Below are 17,500 nucleotides of genomic sequence, written 5' to 3'. Positions count from 1 at the left end.
TTGTAATCCAATGTAGAACACTGATACAAATAGAACTTTACTGGCTCAGACCAGGATTACAAATTTGACAGAGCAACCATTAGTGCTATTTGTGTAAAGATAAAAAAGCATATGTTAGTTCAGTTTATGGAGACAATATTAACATTGGCTAATTTATAATATAGACATTGTTTTGCTTCTTACATATTGAACCGATAGTGAAGACTGGGTTTTCCTCCTTCTTCTTGAAAGTGTAAGGCAGTAGAGAGTAACAGGTGAGAGAAGGTAGGCCAGAGAGATAAAAAGGGCATAGGAAGAAAGTAGAGGTTAGGGATAGGAAGGAGCTGGGAATGTTAGTGAAAAGGTGTATCCTGGGTAGAATTTAAGAAATAGTGAACTAAGTAATCTAATTATTGTGGAAATGTGTCCACTGTAACTCATTAAGAAGTATTTTTCTTTTAGTGTTTCCTGAATTGCTCGTAAGAATTGATGACATATGGAGTTGTTTGCAGGGTGTTTGGTGATTGTCTATGGACTTGGTGATCTAACTGGTAATGGACCTCAAGACTGCAGTGACCACAGAAGGGGATATGGCAGACATAGACATTGACACACCAGTCCTGTGCTTGTGATAATACTGAACAGACAATGATAAGTGACTGTGAAAGTGGGAGAGGGTACAGGTAGGAAAAAACAAAGTTCAATGGGGTGAAGGAGTGAACCACGCAGGGTATACAAAACAAACAAGACAGGTTGAAGTCCTGTGTGTTGTGGGTTACTTAGACAGGGCACAGGGAATGGGTAAGACAGGTTGCAGTTGATGGCTGGGGAGGGTTAATTCAGGCAGGACATAGGGAATAAGCCGTATTTGTCACACTCCTGCCATCTAGGTTTCCATGCTCACTGAAAGTTAGGAGACACTACAGAGTCCAGTGAAGAACATTACTGTAAGAAAAAAGAAGAGAAAGGCAGAGGCTGACAACATTGCTCAAGCTGTAGATGTACATAGTCAATTGGATGAGAATTGTATGTTTGCAAATGTAATAAGCAATGAAAAGGTGACATTAGTAAGACTAATGATGATGAAGATCATTCCTTTGTAACAATTAATAAAGGAAATATTACTAAATTAGGAAATGAAGTTTCTTCAGATCTGGTCAGAAAATATATTCTTGTAATTGGAGATTCAGTTATTAGAAGAACTGCTACTTACATTTGCAGAGAAGATAATGAACATGTAGTGTTATGTTTGTCAGGAGCAAAAACAGATGATGTGAGAAAGGCCTTAGAATGCCTTAATATAAGGAAGTATGGATCTATTTTTATTTATGTTGGTGTAAATGATCTCATCCACAAGGACTCTTTGACTGTCAGTAGGGAAATTACAGTCACCTTAGATGGCATAGCTTGTACACGTGCTAGGATGTATACTTCACAAAGCATGTGTAGAAATGAAAGTCAGGTCACTGTGAATGAAAAGATTTTTTGAGTAAATACCTACATGAAAAAATGTCCAGCTTTAAAAATGGAAATGTGTAGAGCACCTAAGCTTAATTTGGGTCTTTAGGCAAGATGCTGTGTACTTGTTAAGATCAGGGAAGAGCATTTGCAGAAAGTATTTTGCAATATTAGACAAATGCAAGGCAGAATTTTGTGCAATGTCAAAAATTTAGCCATTCACTGGTAGCAATGATTTGATGCATCTTTGATGTTTGTTAATGCTAGGAGCATTAATAATAACATGTTTTATTTTTATTTTTTTATTAGAAAATTTGCTACATTCCCATAAGATTGAAGTTGTTATTGTTTGTGAAACATGGTTAAAAAACAGTGATTAGAAACCAGTTCTGTCAAGGTATAAATGTTTTTACTTTAACAGACATTCTAACCAAAAATCTGGTGGAGGTGTTACAATAGGGATTAAAGATAATTATGAAACCTGTGATTATTGCATGTTCAGTGATAACACCAATACTCTAGATTATGTAACTGTGACAATAAAGACAACCCTGGAGCATATAACAATTATTGGAGTGTATAGATCACCAAAAACACGAGCTCATGACCTAGAGGAATTTGTACATTTCTTGTATGAAACACAGAATGAAGAATAATAGAGGCTGGGGACTTGCATTTACCAGAAACAGGCTAGAATAATATTGCTTCAACAACAGTAGTAAGAAAATTATTTACTTCAGGAGCAGCAATTGCTTCAGACTGTAAAAAAAGCCTAGAAGGAACAGAATGTACTAGACATTGTTTTCCTAAAGAAATCACTGTTACTTCAAGTTAAGTTTTACTAGTGTTGATGTGCAGTGACCACGGGGTTATAAAGGTTAATTTCTTGCTATATAATTCTGCCAGACAGAAACCTTAACCAATGCACAAAAGATTAATAGCAGATTATATGGAAGTAAAATGGTCTGTTTAAAACTAATTTAAGTGATGTCTTCAGTGGTAAAACTATAGAAGGAATATGAAAAGGTTTAAAAGAGAATTTTTTGAATGCAAAAAAAAAAAAATGTTTAATATCAGGATCTAGGCACACAGGGGTGATAAATTGTCCTACTAACATCCAGGTAACCTCAGAAATCAAATTAGATTATATTGAAAAAGAACTTCAAAAACTGGATTAAAACAAAGCACAAAGAGAGGGAGACAGAATTAATAATAATGCCTGAGAATGCTTAGACTTGAACTTGCAGTACCATTATATCAAATGTATGAATACAGGGAAATTCCTCATGATTTAAGACATGCAGTAGTTAAACCTGTCTTTAAGGGAAGGAAAAAGGAAGTAGGACAAATCCAGAGTCATACAGACCCATAAACTTACTTTCATATTGTGGAAAAATAATGGAGACGGTTATATTGGATTCATTATTGCCAGAACTGGAAAGGTTGGGATTGAAAACATATAGCAGCATGCATATGTTGAAACTAGATCTATTATCACCTATAACATATCCTCTATAATAATATAGTAGATCTATTATCACCTATAACATATCCTCTATAATAATATAGTAACAGCTATAAATGAAAAATTGTGCTGTGATGTAATTTATATATATATTTAACTTCAGCATTTGTTGGGCCATACACAAAACATTAACAATAAATTAGAATAGGTACTGATATACTTTTGATAAGATGATAGCTGCCTTGCTTATAAATATGACATGGCAAGCATTATACAGCAAGTGGACAGGTGAAATCTGAGATTACAGCCAGGATTTCAAACAGGGCTCTATCCTAGGCCCTCACTTGTTTAGACCATTCTCATCTAAGGTGTTCTGCAGTCTGTATGCAGATGACGTAAAAATGAGTAAACTGATTGCACGTGTTATAGATAGGACATGTCTGCAAAAGAATTTGACTAAACTGACAATTTTGGCAAAGGAGAATAATATGCTGATAAATATGTCAAAAGCTAAGCATGTGAGATGTAGGAGACATAAACTGAAAGGTGAAGACGTAATAAAATGAAATGATTGAAGCTGTAGATTCATTTAACAATTGGGGTACATGAATAGATCCAGCTTTAAGCTTTTCTAATCATATTGACCAATTTGTTAATAACAGTTATAGAACTATAGGTTGCATAAAAACGATTTATAAAGTCTAGCAAATCAGAAATAGAGAAGTCATTTTTTGATAAGTTATATATGACTCAAACTGAGCCAGGAATAATAGCATGAAAACCTTATAAGGAAATAAAAAAGGATGCATAATGTGGAAAGTATACTGGGAAATGCACCAAGAGTATGCGTGACTGGGAAAATTTAAGTTTTTATGAGAGTACAATATCTGAACTTGTACAGTTTCTCATGTTGCTATTTAAGAGAAGACCTTTTTCAGGTATATAGGGCATTTAGAGACAGCGACTTCTCGGAATGTCTGGGGTTATCAAAACATTCTAGAGAATCACCAGACAACCGATGTAAAGCATTCTATAGGAATGAGAAGTGCACTAATTGATTCTCTGAGAGAGCAGTTGATGCATGGAATAGACTACCAAATTACATTAAAGCAGGCACTGGTTTATGTATTGTTAAGAACAGCCTGAACACTCATTATGGGAAAAAAATGTTTTACTATATTGGCAGGCTACAAGAGCATTATAGCTCATGCTTGAAATATTTATATGCATGTCAAAACTACCCTGGAATGCCAAACTCAGCTCAAGCTGCATGCACCGCAGCACTGGCACAGAACTGTGATCTGCTGTACAGAATGCACTGAATGGGCGGAGTTAATGCCTCACCACATCAGGAAATGGAAAGGAAAAACTTTTTCATTCCATTAGAGAAACCCTTTTGACAGGCACATGGTACACCTCATTCTAGCATCACACATTATGTTATCCAAGCTGGTGAGCTTCTCTTTAACACATATGTTGAAACTGGAAGTTGTGGGATGGGGGTATAAGTAGGATCTGACCATTGCATAATGTCATACATCAACACAGCACCCTCTCCTTTGGTTGGCTGAAGACATAACTGCAACCCAGTCAACAAAAATAAAGAGTCTTAGCAGTCATTTGGGTGCTGAAAGAGCTAGCCAGGGAGGATAGGAATGAGCATCCCATACTAGTGAGCCCAACATTGTAGGAGGTATGTTTCAATAACTAAAGTACCAGCACCTAACAAAGGCAGATGGCTGGAATGTGATATTATTAAAAGAACGTGTTTGGACAGCAAACCAATGATGGAAGCCTGGTCATGCATAGATGCATGCATATGCAGCTGGGAGGCACTGCAACTACGTCTGGGTGATACTGGAGCAAATGTCAGCCACCAGGGTGGTTAGGCTAGTAAAAATGCCAGTGAGCTCCATCATTAAAATCCATGTGGCTGTAATGGTCTGAGGTCAGTCAGGGTCTGACCCTTAAACACTGAAAGTCCTTGTCTTTGGAAAGCATGAAGCCAGATTTCCAAACTGTTGCAATGAGACCATGCTCTGTCACTGTAGAAGAACTGATGAAATGAGGTGGTGTGGTGGGGATTCTTGAAGCTTTAGTGTCTGCCTGGATGATGTCTCCTCCTGAATGACTCTCACCTCAGACAGACTGGATAGAAACTACTGTTCAGAGGGCAACAAATGATTGAAACAAACACCCACTGATTATTTACTAATGGTTGGTAGGCATGGAAGCAAAAATTAAAAACAAAAGATGCCCCTCAAAAAAATGTGAATCACAAAATCAGCTCCACTTCTTAAATGGACATTGCCCCTACTCTCCTCCAACAAGAATAGGGTGCATTTTGTCTAGTTTAAAAAAAAAAAAAACATGTTCCAAAATTGAATACAAACGAGAAACACTCTCATATCCTAAGTCAGTTGGATGCATGCCATGCACAGGAAATGAACTTTTATAGAGATGGCCAAAATCCTGCACTTATTTAAAAATAAATCATACAAAACTTTACTATAGCATTTACAAATTATAACTGCCTAACCTCTTTCCCTAATCAGGATGTTGTCTCCTTTTACCATTCACTTCTTCTTCTCTGCCAGCCTGCCCTTGGCTTCGTTTATTCAGTCTTCTTTCCTTCTTCATCTTTCCTGTGCTGCTCTACAACTCATGAAATTGTCATGTTGTCTATAGCTATAAGGCAGGCTTACTTAGCAATCACCATATTACTGTCTATCCAGCTTCTGTCCTTTCATAGAATTATAAGATCGTAAACTGAGCCAAGACACCATTTGTACCTTGCTGACAGCCACCATCAGAAAGTATCTTATACTTCCAGGATGGCAAGACATGTCAGACCAGGGATTAATTCATAGGCATCCATTTAAACATCTGTATTCTTCTTGAATGATGTTATGGGGTTACTGTATTTAACACATAAAGGAAATTCATAACAAAGTTCTAGATATGAGGCAACCATCTAGGAGTAAATCTGTCCCTACAATCTTAGTTATGCATTATTGGATGTTTGTATCCTTAATGTAATTGTTTGTAGACTTGTTTAAGGATTAAGGAAGTGTCATTTTTATATAACAAAAATAAAGTAGAAATTCCTTTGATTATGGTGCACACAGGGTATATGCAGACAATATTATTCTTATAGAAAGAACGTTAAATGGTTAATAGAATTGTTATTAAAATTAAATATTTCTGGTTGAGAGGACTGGAAATGTATTAAGAAAAAAAAAGTGACTGTTTTGGTGAAGTGAAAAGAAAAGGCTGTTATTATTTTTCAGGAAATCAAGATTTTATGTGTTACCTTTGGGAAATATGAAGTGATTAAGAAGCAGTGAGAGATATCATTAATTGCAGTTAAGATATACCTGAATTCTGATGTTTATTTAGGTTGTATTTTAGGGCAAAAGTCATGATTACAGGGAAATTAAGTTACTTAAGGAATAACATGTTTTATCCCTAACACTGACTATATTATTCAGGCTTAAAATATACATTTGCATTTATATTAGTTTTATTGTTTCTGTGTTTTTCTGAGTATATTTGTTCTTTATTAGCTGCATTTTGAACATTTCTTATGTTTGCTCTGTTTATTAATGCTTGAGATATCTCCTGGATGTGGAGCTAGCAGGATCCTTAACACTCTGCAGTTTCAACAATATGTTCTTGCTGAGCCTTTACTTTTGGAATGGTTTCACAACCTTTATTTAGAGCTTTAATGCATTACTTGTATGTACGATACTCAGCACTATCTATCATTTTAACAAGTTTTCTTAGTGTTTAAGTTTCATTTGCATTGAAAGGTCAATTGGTACAGTGGTTAGTATGTATGCCTTTCAATCACAAGGTGCAAAGTTTGATTCTCACCACTGGAAAGACTTTATAGATTGAAGGTATATATTTTCAGGGGCCCAGAGAAGTAAATATTGTGGGAAAATATTTCCAGGGAGTTGTTATGACTAGGCTTGCATAGGTCTTAGGGCCGATAGCCTAGTACCAACCTATGAACCTATGTTTTCAAACAGAAATGTAGGAAAAGGTCCCTGAACTGCTAACTATGAACATGTTACATAGTCTTCTACTATTCCCTACTCTTAACCTTATTTCTCTTTATTACACATAGTTTTAAAGTTTTCTGGTCTGATCCAACTCACAAACATCTCTGTGATATAATACTTCCTTAGTCATAGGTTCATAGGTTCATAGATTCATACTAGGCTATCTGCCCTAGGGCATTTATAAGCCAGAGTGTGTTTGGCTTTCGACACCCATTTTGAATGAATTTTGCTATGCCCTTTTTTGAGGTTAGTATACTGTGCCTCTGTCTAACAGTGACACAGAAGTGATACCCGGGGTAAACCTACGATCTCTCATCCACTCAAGATTCCTCTTGAAGAGAGTCAATGAGGGACTCTGCCTAACCTGGACTGGGATTTTATTCCAGAGTGAAGGGAGCCTCTGGGTTATGAATTTGTCCCTCCAGCATGTCCTATTTATTTCAGTGCTGAGGTTCAAGTCTCTTGAGCACATAGCTCGATGGGATTTGGATTTTCTGAGGTGCAGCATGTCCATTAATTCCGGGTTGGACATGGCTTTATACGTCAGGCACAGATCGCCTCTGAGCAGGAGGTATGCCACTGAGTAGAGCTGGAGTTTCTTTAACCGGGCAGCATATGGCATCTGTTTGAGCCCTTTGATCCTCTTGGTGAGGTACTTTTGGGGTCTTTCCAGTTGCTGCAGGTGTCTGGTAAGGTACATCCCAAAAGGGGTGTTGTACTCAATTATGGGCCTGATGAGGGATGAGTAAAGAGGCACGATGACCTCCCCTGATCTAGATGTGAATCCCTTCATGATTAGGTGGGCTATATAAAATGTTCTTCTAACCACTTTGGCCACATGGTTGTCAAATGAGAGATTGCTATCAACTTGGGTTGCCAGGTCCCTAATTACTTCTTCTGTACTTAATGGATTACCACCTATGTGGTAATTTGTGGGCACTTTGTTTTTGCCAAAGGGGATGACTATACACTTTTTGGTGTTTAGCTTGAGGCCATGGCTCTGGCACCAGTTGTCTGTTTCTATGAGGCCCTTTTGGAGGATGCTTGTGTCAGCTGGAGAGTTGATTATGACGCCCAGTTTGCAGTCATCTGTGAACTTGGTCAGCCACAGTCCTTCCGTGTTGGCCTGTACCTATGAGAAATATATACCAAACAAGAGAGGTCCCAGGACTGAGCCTTGTGGGACACCACTTGTAACTAGTTTGGAGTCTGACATGGCTCCAGCAATTCTAACCATGTGGGTTCTGTCCTTGAGCCAGTTTGCAACCCATCTAGTGACATAGGGGTTTATATTTAAGCTGGTGAGCTTATCTATAATGCCCGAGTGGGGTATTGTATCGAAGGCTTTTGTGAGGTCCAGGTAGGCTGTGTGGATCACCTTCCCCTCGTCAATGGCCTTGGTGACTGTTTCAAAGAAATTGACCAGGCTTAAGAGGCAGGATCTGCCCTTAACAAAGCCAAACTGGGTAGGATCCAGTGTCTGTAGGTCCCCAATATCTTTATTTATGAGGTCCATGATGATCCTTTCCATAGCTTTGCAGACCAAGCTAGTCAGGCTTATGGGCAATAGTTTCCAGGATCCGTTGAGGCACCACCTTTGTGGAGAGGGACCACTGTTGCTGTACGCCACTCTTTGGGTACATATCCTGTAGTAAGGCTGAGATTGAACAGTAGTTTTATGTTTGGGTTTAGCTCTTCTTGGAGTTCATGTTGGATGCATCCCGGGACACCGTCTGGTCCCATTGATGCTGTGTTTTTTTGCTTTGGAGAGGGCAGCTCTTACCTGAGCATCTGAGATTTCAGGGGGGCAGCACTCTGCTGGGATAGATATTTGCCCTTTTGGTGGGGAGGGGGGGGAGTTTGCACTGAACCTGTCAGCTAGGATGTTGGCAATGTCTGTAGGTTCGGTGTATTTTTTGTAATTTTGGACTAATTCTGAGCATATCTGAGAATTTCCACCCAGGTTCCTAACATAACTAAAGAAAGCCTTGTGATTATCCTTAGTGTCCTGTGCAATTTTTCTCTCGAAGCTGGCCTTAGACGATTTTATGAGTGCCCGTAGTTTTTTGCTAATACTGATCAGTGATGCCTTCCCTTTTTGGGATTTTGCTCTATCATGTAGTAGCTTCCTCCTTCTATTGTATAGTTTGTTTATGGCTGGGGTCCACCAGACAGGACGTCTGCCTTTGGAGGATTGGGTCTTGGTTTTATTTGGGATTGCAAGATCCATGTATTCCTGAAGGTGTTCATAGAATGCGTTTATAAAGGATTCTGCAATCCTGTCTTGAAGCGTTCCCCTTCACACTACCATTTATTTCATCTACTATTTCTCTGTCCTTCCTCTTCTACTGCCCTCCTCTGCCATCATCCAATACAATCCATGCAAATCATACCTTTTTTTCTCTCCACTATACAGGCCAGACTTTAATTGTCTGCTGTTTCCTAAGCACCACCATTTCTATCACCATTTCAATAAATCTTCATTGAGTAGTTTTTAACAACTTAATTTTTAATCTTCTGTATGGACACCAAAAATATATAGCATTTGAAATGTAACTTTATCATCGGTATGGACGAAGTTAAAGTGAATTTAGCGTGTGCCCAAACCATTATTTTTTCACTATACTCCATTATTTTTTACCAGCATTCATGCTTTTTGTTTCTGTGCAGCCATCTTCCAATTGACTACTTTTTTTGTATTATTCTGCATGATCAAATTCAGCTTATAGTTAATTATTACCAAAAATCGTTTCACTCATATGCCTTTACCACACCTTCAAGTTGCACATCTTTGTAGTTTTTGCATTAGATCTTCCACCTGTCTGCAAACAATCAAAAGCAGGTCCTTTTGGGCCATGATACAGTTAGCTCTATAACATTTTTACTAGCCATCATATTATCAACAAACAAGCTGATCACACTTTTTCAACCCCAGTAGAGTACCTAATACAAACAGGCTAAAAAGTATGCCAGCAATGAGACTCGCTGCACCTCACTGCTAATTGACATTCTATTTTAATTTTTCTTACTAATAATCATGAAGTGTTTCTAATCAGTTGATAATGAGTTTTAATATTTTGGGCCCTATGGCCTTACTCAGTAAACTTATTGTCAACTGTCTGAGGTATGGTGGCATTGGTTTACTGAAATCAAGATACGCCTCAACCAAAATTTAACAAAGGCTATATTTTTAAAAGTGGACTGGCATGGAATCTGCAGTGTGATGTCAAGCTGTCACCCACTGGCCAGAAACACAGCATTCGGGAACTCTGGCAGCCTGAAATGCAAGATATTTTCCCATAACCATTCTAGCTATTGAAATGAGACTAGCAAGGCTATAATCCTATGGCTAATGTCATGCAAGAAGGCTATGCTCAGCACCAAATATCTACCACAAAGTATCCAGTTCTGCTAGTAGTTGCCTTTTTCACTTATTTTTGTTTCTGTTCCTCCTTCAAGTCTACTTTTTGACTGCTCTACTGACCCCTTCATTCCCTCAATGATGAAGCCCTATGGCCCAGTTGTTTCACTAAAAGGAAGCATAAAGTATGCTGAAAGGAGTATCATCATCCATAGGGGGAATCAGGGTTTCTCATTTTTATCCTACTGTTTTTCTGCACATGTCCATTGACACCTGTGAGGGTCGGGTACACAGCAGTCATTTTCAACACTTCCAATCATATCTGCAAATAACATAAACCCACAAATACCATCCCCTCTGCAGGAAAATGTATCTATTAACTCACCTGTTTCCAATGAAGAGGTCAAAAATGGCATGCATCCCCTTGCATGCAACCAAACTGTAATCCTGAAGAAGTGAGGGCAACTAAATCCTGCATTCTTTTCCTTCCCAAATCAGTTCATCCACTAACTGATGATAGCTTTTCTGAGTCATAGTCAGAGCTTTATCTCTGTATGACAAAAAAGTTAAGTTTATCAAAACTGTAAAGTTAGTATTAACCAGTATAGCTTGTGCAAGACAATCCTTTAATACTGAATCAATTTATACATTTATCACAACTGCGTTTGTGGTATCACTGCATTTCACCTACCAGTTCCCTAAATTAATAATTAAAATAATATAAATCGTGTTGATTTTTCATGTACTGTTGGGAAATAATACCTATAAATTATTTCAAATTGGGTACCATGTGTTCCCTTAGTTGCACAAATAAGTTTGGAATATCTAGATGACCATGTGAAAATGATGCTGGGATTCATAGACAAATTCCATACCACACAATGCTCTGCAGTAAACATTGAAAATTAGCCTCCATTGTCCTGAGTCACAAAAAAGAGGCTGTCTAGTAACACAGCTGTATAGTACTAGGCAATGACAATTTTGGTTGCATATTTAAAATCAGAAATATAAGTGCGACGTGGTATTGAGACACAGAAGCAGCTGAGTTTGCTGCAAAATTACAATATTTGCATAGTACAGAAGACAAACACTCTGCTTTATATAAGTTACCCTGAGGAACAGTTTAGAAAATGCATAAATGTACATTCGTAGGTATGCATTTCAGTAAGGGATCTGGGGAATTGTATGGGGAAAAAGAGAGAGTCTACCCGGCACAATTGCCTTACTATATATGTATTAGTGAATATGTGTACATAAGTATGTGTCCATTTGTCTGTATTTATGTGTAGATACATAGACACTGTGTGAATGATTCTGTGTCTGTGCATGAAAGTGTAGTGTGTATGTGTGTGTGTGTGTGTGTGTGTGTGTGTGTGTGTGTGTGTGTGTGTGTGTGTGTGTGTGTGTGTGTGTGTGTGTATGTATGTGTGTAATTACCAGAGTATCTATACAAGGTGTATACCTGTATGTTCTGTGCCATTGTAAAACGGGAATGGTTAGAACAGTGCTGCAGTATGTAATGAGACTCTGACATATCCTTCCTTACCTGATAGTGCCAAAGGTAGTATGTGTGTGTCTGTGTATATGTGCTTGTCTGTGCATGTATGTGTGTCCATCTATATGTGTGTATGTATGTATGTGTGTATGTATGTATGTGTGTGCACATGTGCGCGTGCGTGATCATCTGTATGTGTCTTTGTGTCTGTGAGTAGTTCTGTGCGTGCATCAATGTTTGTGAAATAGAGTCAGTATGCATGTTTTTGTGTTTCTCTTTGTGTGTGTGTGTGTGTGTGTGTGTGTGTGTGTGTGTGTGTGTGTGTGTGTGTGTGTGTGTCTATAAACAGGAGTGTGAGCATGCATGCTTTTTTAAGTGTGTGTGTGTGTGTGTGTGTGTGTGTGTGTGTGTGTGTGTGTGTGTGTGTGTGTGTGTGTGTAACTGCTGCATGTGTAAATGTATGTTTGTCTTTTCACACCTTAAAATAACATTCGGGCATCAAAACTTATCAGATACATTTGCGAAGCATGGCTAGGCATAAAGGGGCATCTTGGGGGTCATTGACATCGTAATCACCTATGAATCTACGTATGTGCCCACAAATATGCATGTGTGCATGTGACTCAATAGTCTATTTGGTCCTGCATTACTTTGTAGTGTAGGTTGGAAAGGTGCGCAGCTGAAAAGATGAGTGATTCTTATTCATGCAGATTTTCTGTTAATGAAGTATTGCCTACTTATGAATATCTGCAACTGCAAATCACTAAATGTTTCAGCAATGCAGCTTAGCACATTGGTGCAAGGCAAGCTGTTGTATCATGGTCTGTGAATCCTGGGTTAAGATTCTGAGACCTTCTTTGACATTTTTGTGACTATTGACAACTACACAAAAAATGGCCATGTAGATTGGTGGAAATTGATAGATGTTGTTTAAAATAGTTATTCCTTGCTATACTGTATATCTACATTCTTGACTATACTCATGCTTCTATTTTTTTATCCTCTCTTTTCCACAATATTCTGCCCAGTGACACTACTAAGCAAGGAATAATGCCCGACAGTGTGTTATTGTGGAAATAACACATGTCCAGGGACATTTTGAGGCCTGATACCACAGACATAAGGCCTCTACATCCATAGAAGGGTGATATTTCTACAGTAATACATCCCCAGAAGGCATTGCTGTGTGCAGACAATGGGCTATCTTTTTTACATTTATTTTTAATTACTATAATCTATAAAATATTTTTGACATAAGTAGTTTCCCAGCCTAATGTTTAAACTTGAGGTAGTACGTGTAATTATTGTTGGGAGAAGCATTATAAATCAAAAATATGTTATCTATTTAATGTCTACACAGACACATGTGCATTCAAAAACATAGGCAGACAGTATCACATACACACACACACACACACACACACACACACACACACACACACACACTTTTATTTATTTTTTTATTTTATTCACGTCACACTTTAATTTTATGATAGCTAAACATCAAAATCCTGTTTAGCAAGCATAAAAAATGTGGCAGTTTTCATTTCAAATGTTTGAGATTCACTGCATGCAGCTGAATATGCTGCCATGACATGGTGGGCTTGTTAGTCAGCAGGCATTACCTGTACATTAGCACCCTGTTGGAGAATGTTAGTTCAGGATAACGATGTACAGGTCACCCATTCTCAATAGTACATAATCAGCTCATTCATCGAAGTCAAGAGTCAGGCATGACTGAGTTAGTTAAGAACACTACAACTCATTGTTCATAACCAGGAATCCTATTCCGCCTATTCATTCTTGCAGTAGTGAGAGAAATTTGGAAGGGAGCAAGCTATGTAATGGGTTGAGTGGGGCAGCCTACCCCCTTCTTAGCGACTCACTTAAGTTCTACAATGCTGCCAACTATTTCCTGGATTGATAACTACTTCATAGCACTTAGCAGCTTGTGTTCTAAAGTCTTGTGTTCAATGGGTTCCAACCAACTGATGAGACAGAGCTGCTTCTCTACCTGCAGGATGGGAAAGATAGCACCGGTCACTCATTATTATCCTCCATTTGCTGATCCCTCCAGTGTCAATGCCACTAAGTGAACACATGATGTTTGTGGCATAGTCAGGGCTCCATCCCTCTGCACCATTTTGTTCTGAATGTCTGGATTCACAAGACAAGAGTTTTGATCATTTATGTATTGCATTGTAAGTGCAAGGAGTGTTTAATGTATAATATGGCTTAATTTCCTACATTTTACTCTTACTATTTGCTTGCAAATTGACTGCAAAATATCTGTTATGTGTCTCATTAATTTTCTCTGTGGCTTGAAACCGTTTTGTAGTTTCTAACCCCCATGTAAACAAAAGAAAGTAAAGTTTATTTTCTGCTAACTAGGATGGGTATAAATAATTGATATAATTCTGAAATGTCAGATGGTAATGCAGAAAGTAAAAGAAAAAAAATGAAAATACTGCACATTTCTCAGTTCAATGAGAATATAAATGCACATGTACACACACACGGATAAATATAGAAACACACACGCACACGCGCGCGCGCACACACACACAAATATACAAATACTCACAAAACATGTGCTTCTTGAAATAAATGCTGCATGTAAGTGCTGTTATGATATGGTTGCCATCTTGTTCTCTTATTTCTTATTATTGAAATCAACAGTCTCAGACCCATCATAGATACCACGTCTGATTTTTCTCTGGAATTCCATTACATTGTATGAGAATTATCTACAAAACTAACAAACAGATTAGGCCTTTAACCATTTTATTTTTTCTTCTTCCAGAGTCAGAAAGCTGATAATTCTCACGAATGCTGTGAGGCTGCAAACTGAAAGAGTAAATATTGCAAAGCTCATATTATGTGTTAGAATATCTTCATTGGTGATCTGTTTTTTTTTCTTTCCTTTTTTCAATTCTGTATGTATCATGCTGCTTTAGAAAAAACATATAAATGCATACACATGTAGGAAACAGATAGGTATCATTGATGATTTTAAGTATTACCTTGATGTACCAAAATCCTTTCCCTTGCAAAGGACATCATATCCTGGGACCCATGAAGCTTCTGTTATTTGCTTAGTCTGAAAACAAAGTCTTGTTGGTTTCACTAAAAAATACTTTTCCTTAGCAAAATTATAACACTATGCCGTGGCTAATAGTAAGAAAGGCATTAAAATCTTGCATCCCTTTATAATATTTATAGAGCAAACACTGTGGGATGCATGCAACAAACAAGCAAATACAGCACACTGCTAAGCAGTTGAGACATGTCACACATAGAAACCATAACTCAGCTGTTGTCCGACCTACATTTATCTTTATCTTGATGATTGGTGGCTTCCTTGTATTTCTCCTACAGCTATCCTAGCAGTCATTTTAGAATGATGGGTCCTTTTCTGAATTGATTAAGCAATCACTGGCACTTTTTTTCGTCTTTGTTTTAACTTTTCTAGCAGGCTTATGGATTTAGTTCCTCCTACACAAGAGTATATATATCACCACAGTCAGTATTTAGGCATTGTGTTATATGCCAAAATGAAGCAAACCATTTAGTTTGCCTACTGTGTTTTTGATTACATTTTCTATGAGCCACCAGAGAAAGGTGATTAGATTCTTAATTTCAAGTCTGGTTGATTAATAAAGAAGGCATTAAAAATGCCTTGCATTTGGTGGCCAAAAACTAAACATGACTGTGAAAATGGCCTTTTTGAAGAACACCATCATCTGTTTTCACAGGGTGACAACTAAGCAAGTGACATTTAAAGTAAGCTTAATTGCTTCAAACAGCTTAATTACAAATTAAAGATTCACTACAGCAATCAGAGCTTGCCAACAAGACATTTGAACAGTTAAAGGTCTACTTGAATGATGAAAATGGATATCCTGCTTTGCATATATGTAAATTAGCCTGATAAATGAATTTTATTGGGCTGTTTGCACTTTCCATAATATCCGTAACAAGTAAATACCACCTAGTTATTAAATCTCCCTACATTTTATAGTTCATTTATATTGATTTGTATCGCATCCTCTCTCTCAAGCAAAATAAGTAAAGGGCATTCTTCATATTTCAAGAAAAGCAGATATCTAATGCAATGTCTTACTCAAATGAATACTTTGCTCCTTTTTCCATGTTTTCCTATCTGAAACACATCTGACTGCATGTATTTATAAGTATTAAATTCATGCATAATGTGGCACCATACATGCTTAATATACTTCAGTTTTATTAACAGGATTGTTATGAAAGATTGGCTGTAGATTATGAGAGAGGACATTTTAAAGTTGGAGAAAGTCAAAATTATGGAATCCATGTAATGACCTAAAACATTATGCATTGAGAAGCAACATCCCAGAGCAGGAGAACACTATTTTTTATTGTGGTAAGAAATGAAAATGAAAACAGACTTTCTAATAGCCATGTTATCTATCATTGAAACAGAGCAGACATGTAAGACTACACACAGAGGCTTCATGGATTCATGGTTTACCAATGAGCTGTAAAAGCATGCTTCTTCAACTCACCTGTTTTCAAAAGATGAATATTGAAACTAGTGAGTTGAAAACCCAGAAAAAAAAAGTCTTTTCCACTGTTACTTCCATGAAGGGGGCTTCTCCCCACACATTAAATATCTACTAACTCCATGGCCGCCAGAGTGAAGAAAAGGGTAAATCCGGAAAAGTGGTCTGCTGGACCACAAAATTCAACATACTATAGTGAAATTTACCACAACATTAAATCTTCATTATAGCCGCGAATGTTCTGCTACCTTTACTTGAATACCAGTTGCACGTAATGGCCCTGCAGTCATTATACGTCACCCAGCTACAAAAGTGAGAAAATGAAATCCTCAGATGTATTAACCTTTCCAATAGTTTGAGCACAATTGTATCACTCTCACTAAATGAAAATAGCTGCTATTCAGTGATAGAGCTACTCTACTCTGCTTGTTAATTTGCTTACATATAAACTTCTCAGTCAAGAATTATGTCCCCCTCTGCTCAATAAATTGCATATCAAAACCTTCAACTTCTTCTCTTCATCTTTGCAGACATTCCCTTTCTCTTATTATTTTTGATTAATTAAACTTGTACCAGCTTGCCAGAACTCTCTGCTTGAACCCATCATGTTGACAGATAACCTTATCTCTTTCAAAAAAATCATTTCATTCCCACTTGTTTGAGCAAAATATATGTACTTGCTTCGGAGATACTGCACAATATATTTTATTCCACCTTGAGCTGCCCCCTTAACTGCTCTATATGCTTTTATTCAAATCTTATCAATACCCTTGCATATCCCTCACCCATATTAAAATTTTATGAATCTCTCAACCATTTCTTCCCTTTACTCTCTATATTTTGATTACAAGAGATGATGGGTAACACATTCTTTACAAGTACTTTACATAAAGAAAATTCTTGATTATGCAAATGGTTGTTTTATTACATACTTTATAGTAATCCATGCCATGGTATGCTTGATTCATGCCTTTGCTATTGCAAACAAGCTCTTCTGATTGTGACACTCTATATTATGTTTGAATTTTTATTAGCATATGTATTCAGACTAAATATTAATTATTAGGTTCAAAGGTTCATAGGTTCATACTAGGCTATCTGCCCTGTGGAAATTATAAGCCTAGCACAATTCTG

Source organism: Protopterus annectens, chromosome 4.part0 (genome assembly GCF_019279795.1).
Source record: "Protopterus annectens isolate FY-2018-M chromosome 4.part0, PAN1.0, whole genome shotgun sequence".
Lineage (NCBI taxonomy): Eukaryota > Metazoa > Chordata > Ceratodontiformes > Protopteridae > Protopterus > Protopterus annectens.
The sequence above is the reverse complement of the archived record's forward strand: the minus strand, read 5'-3'. Positions refer to the sequence as shown.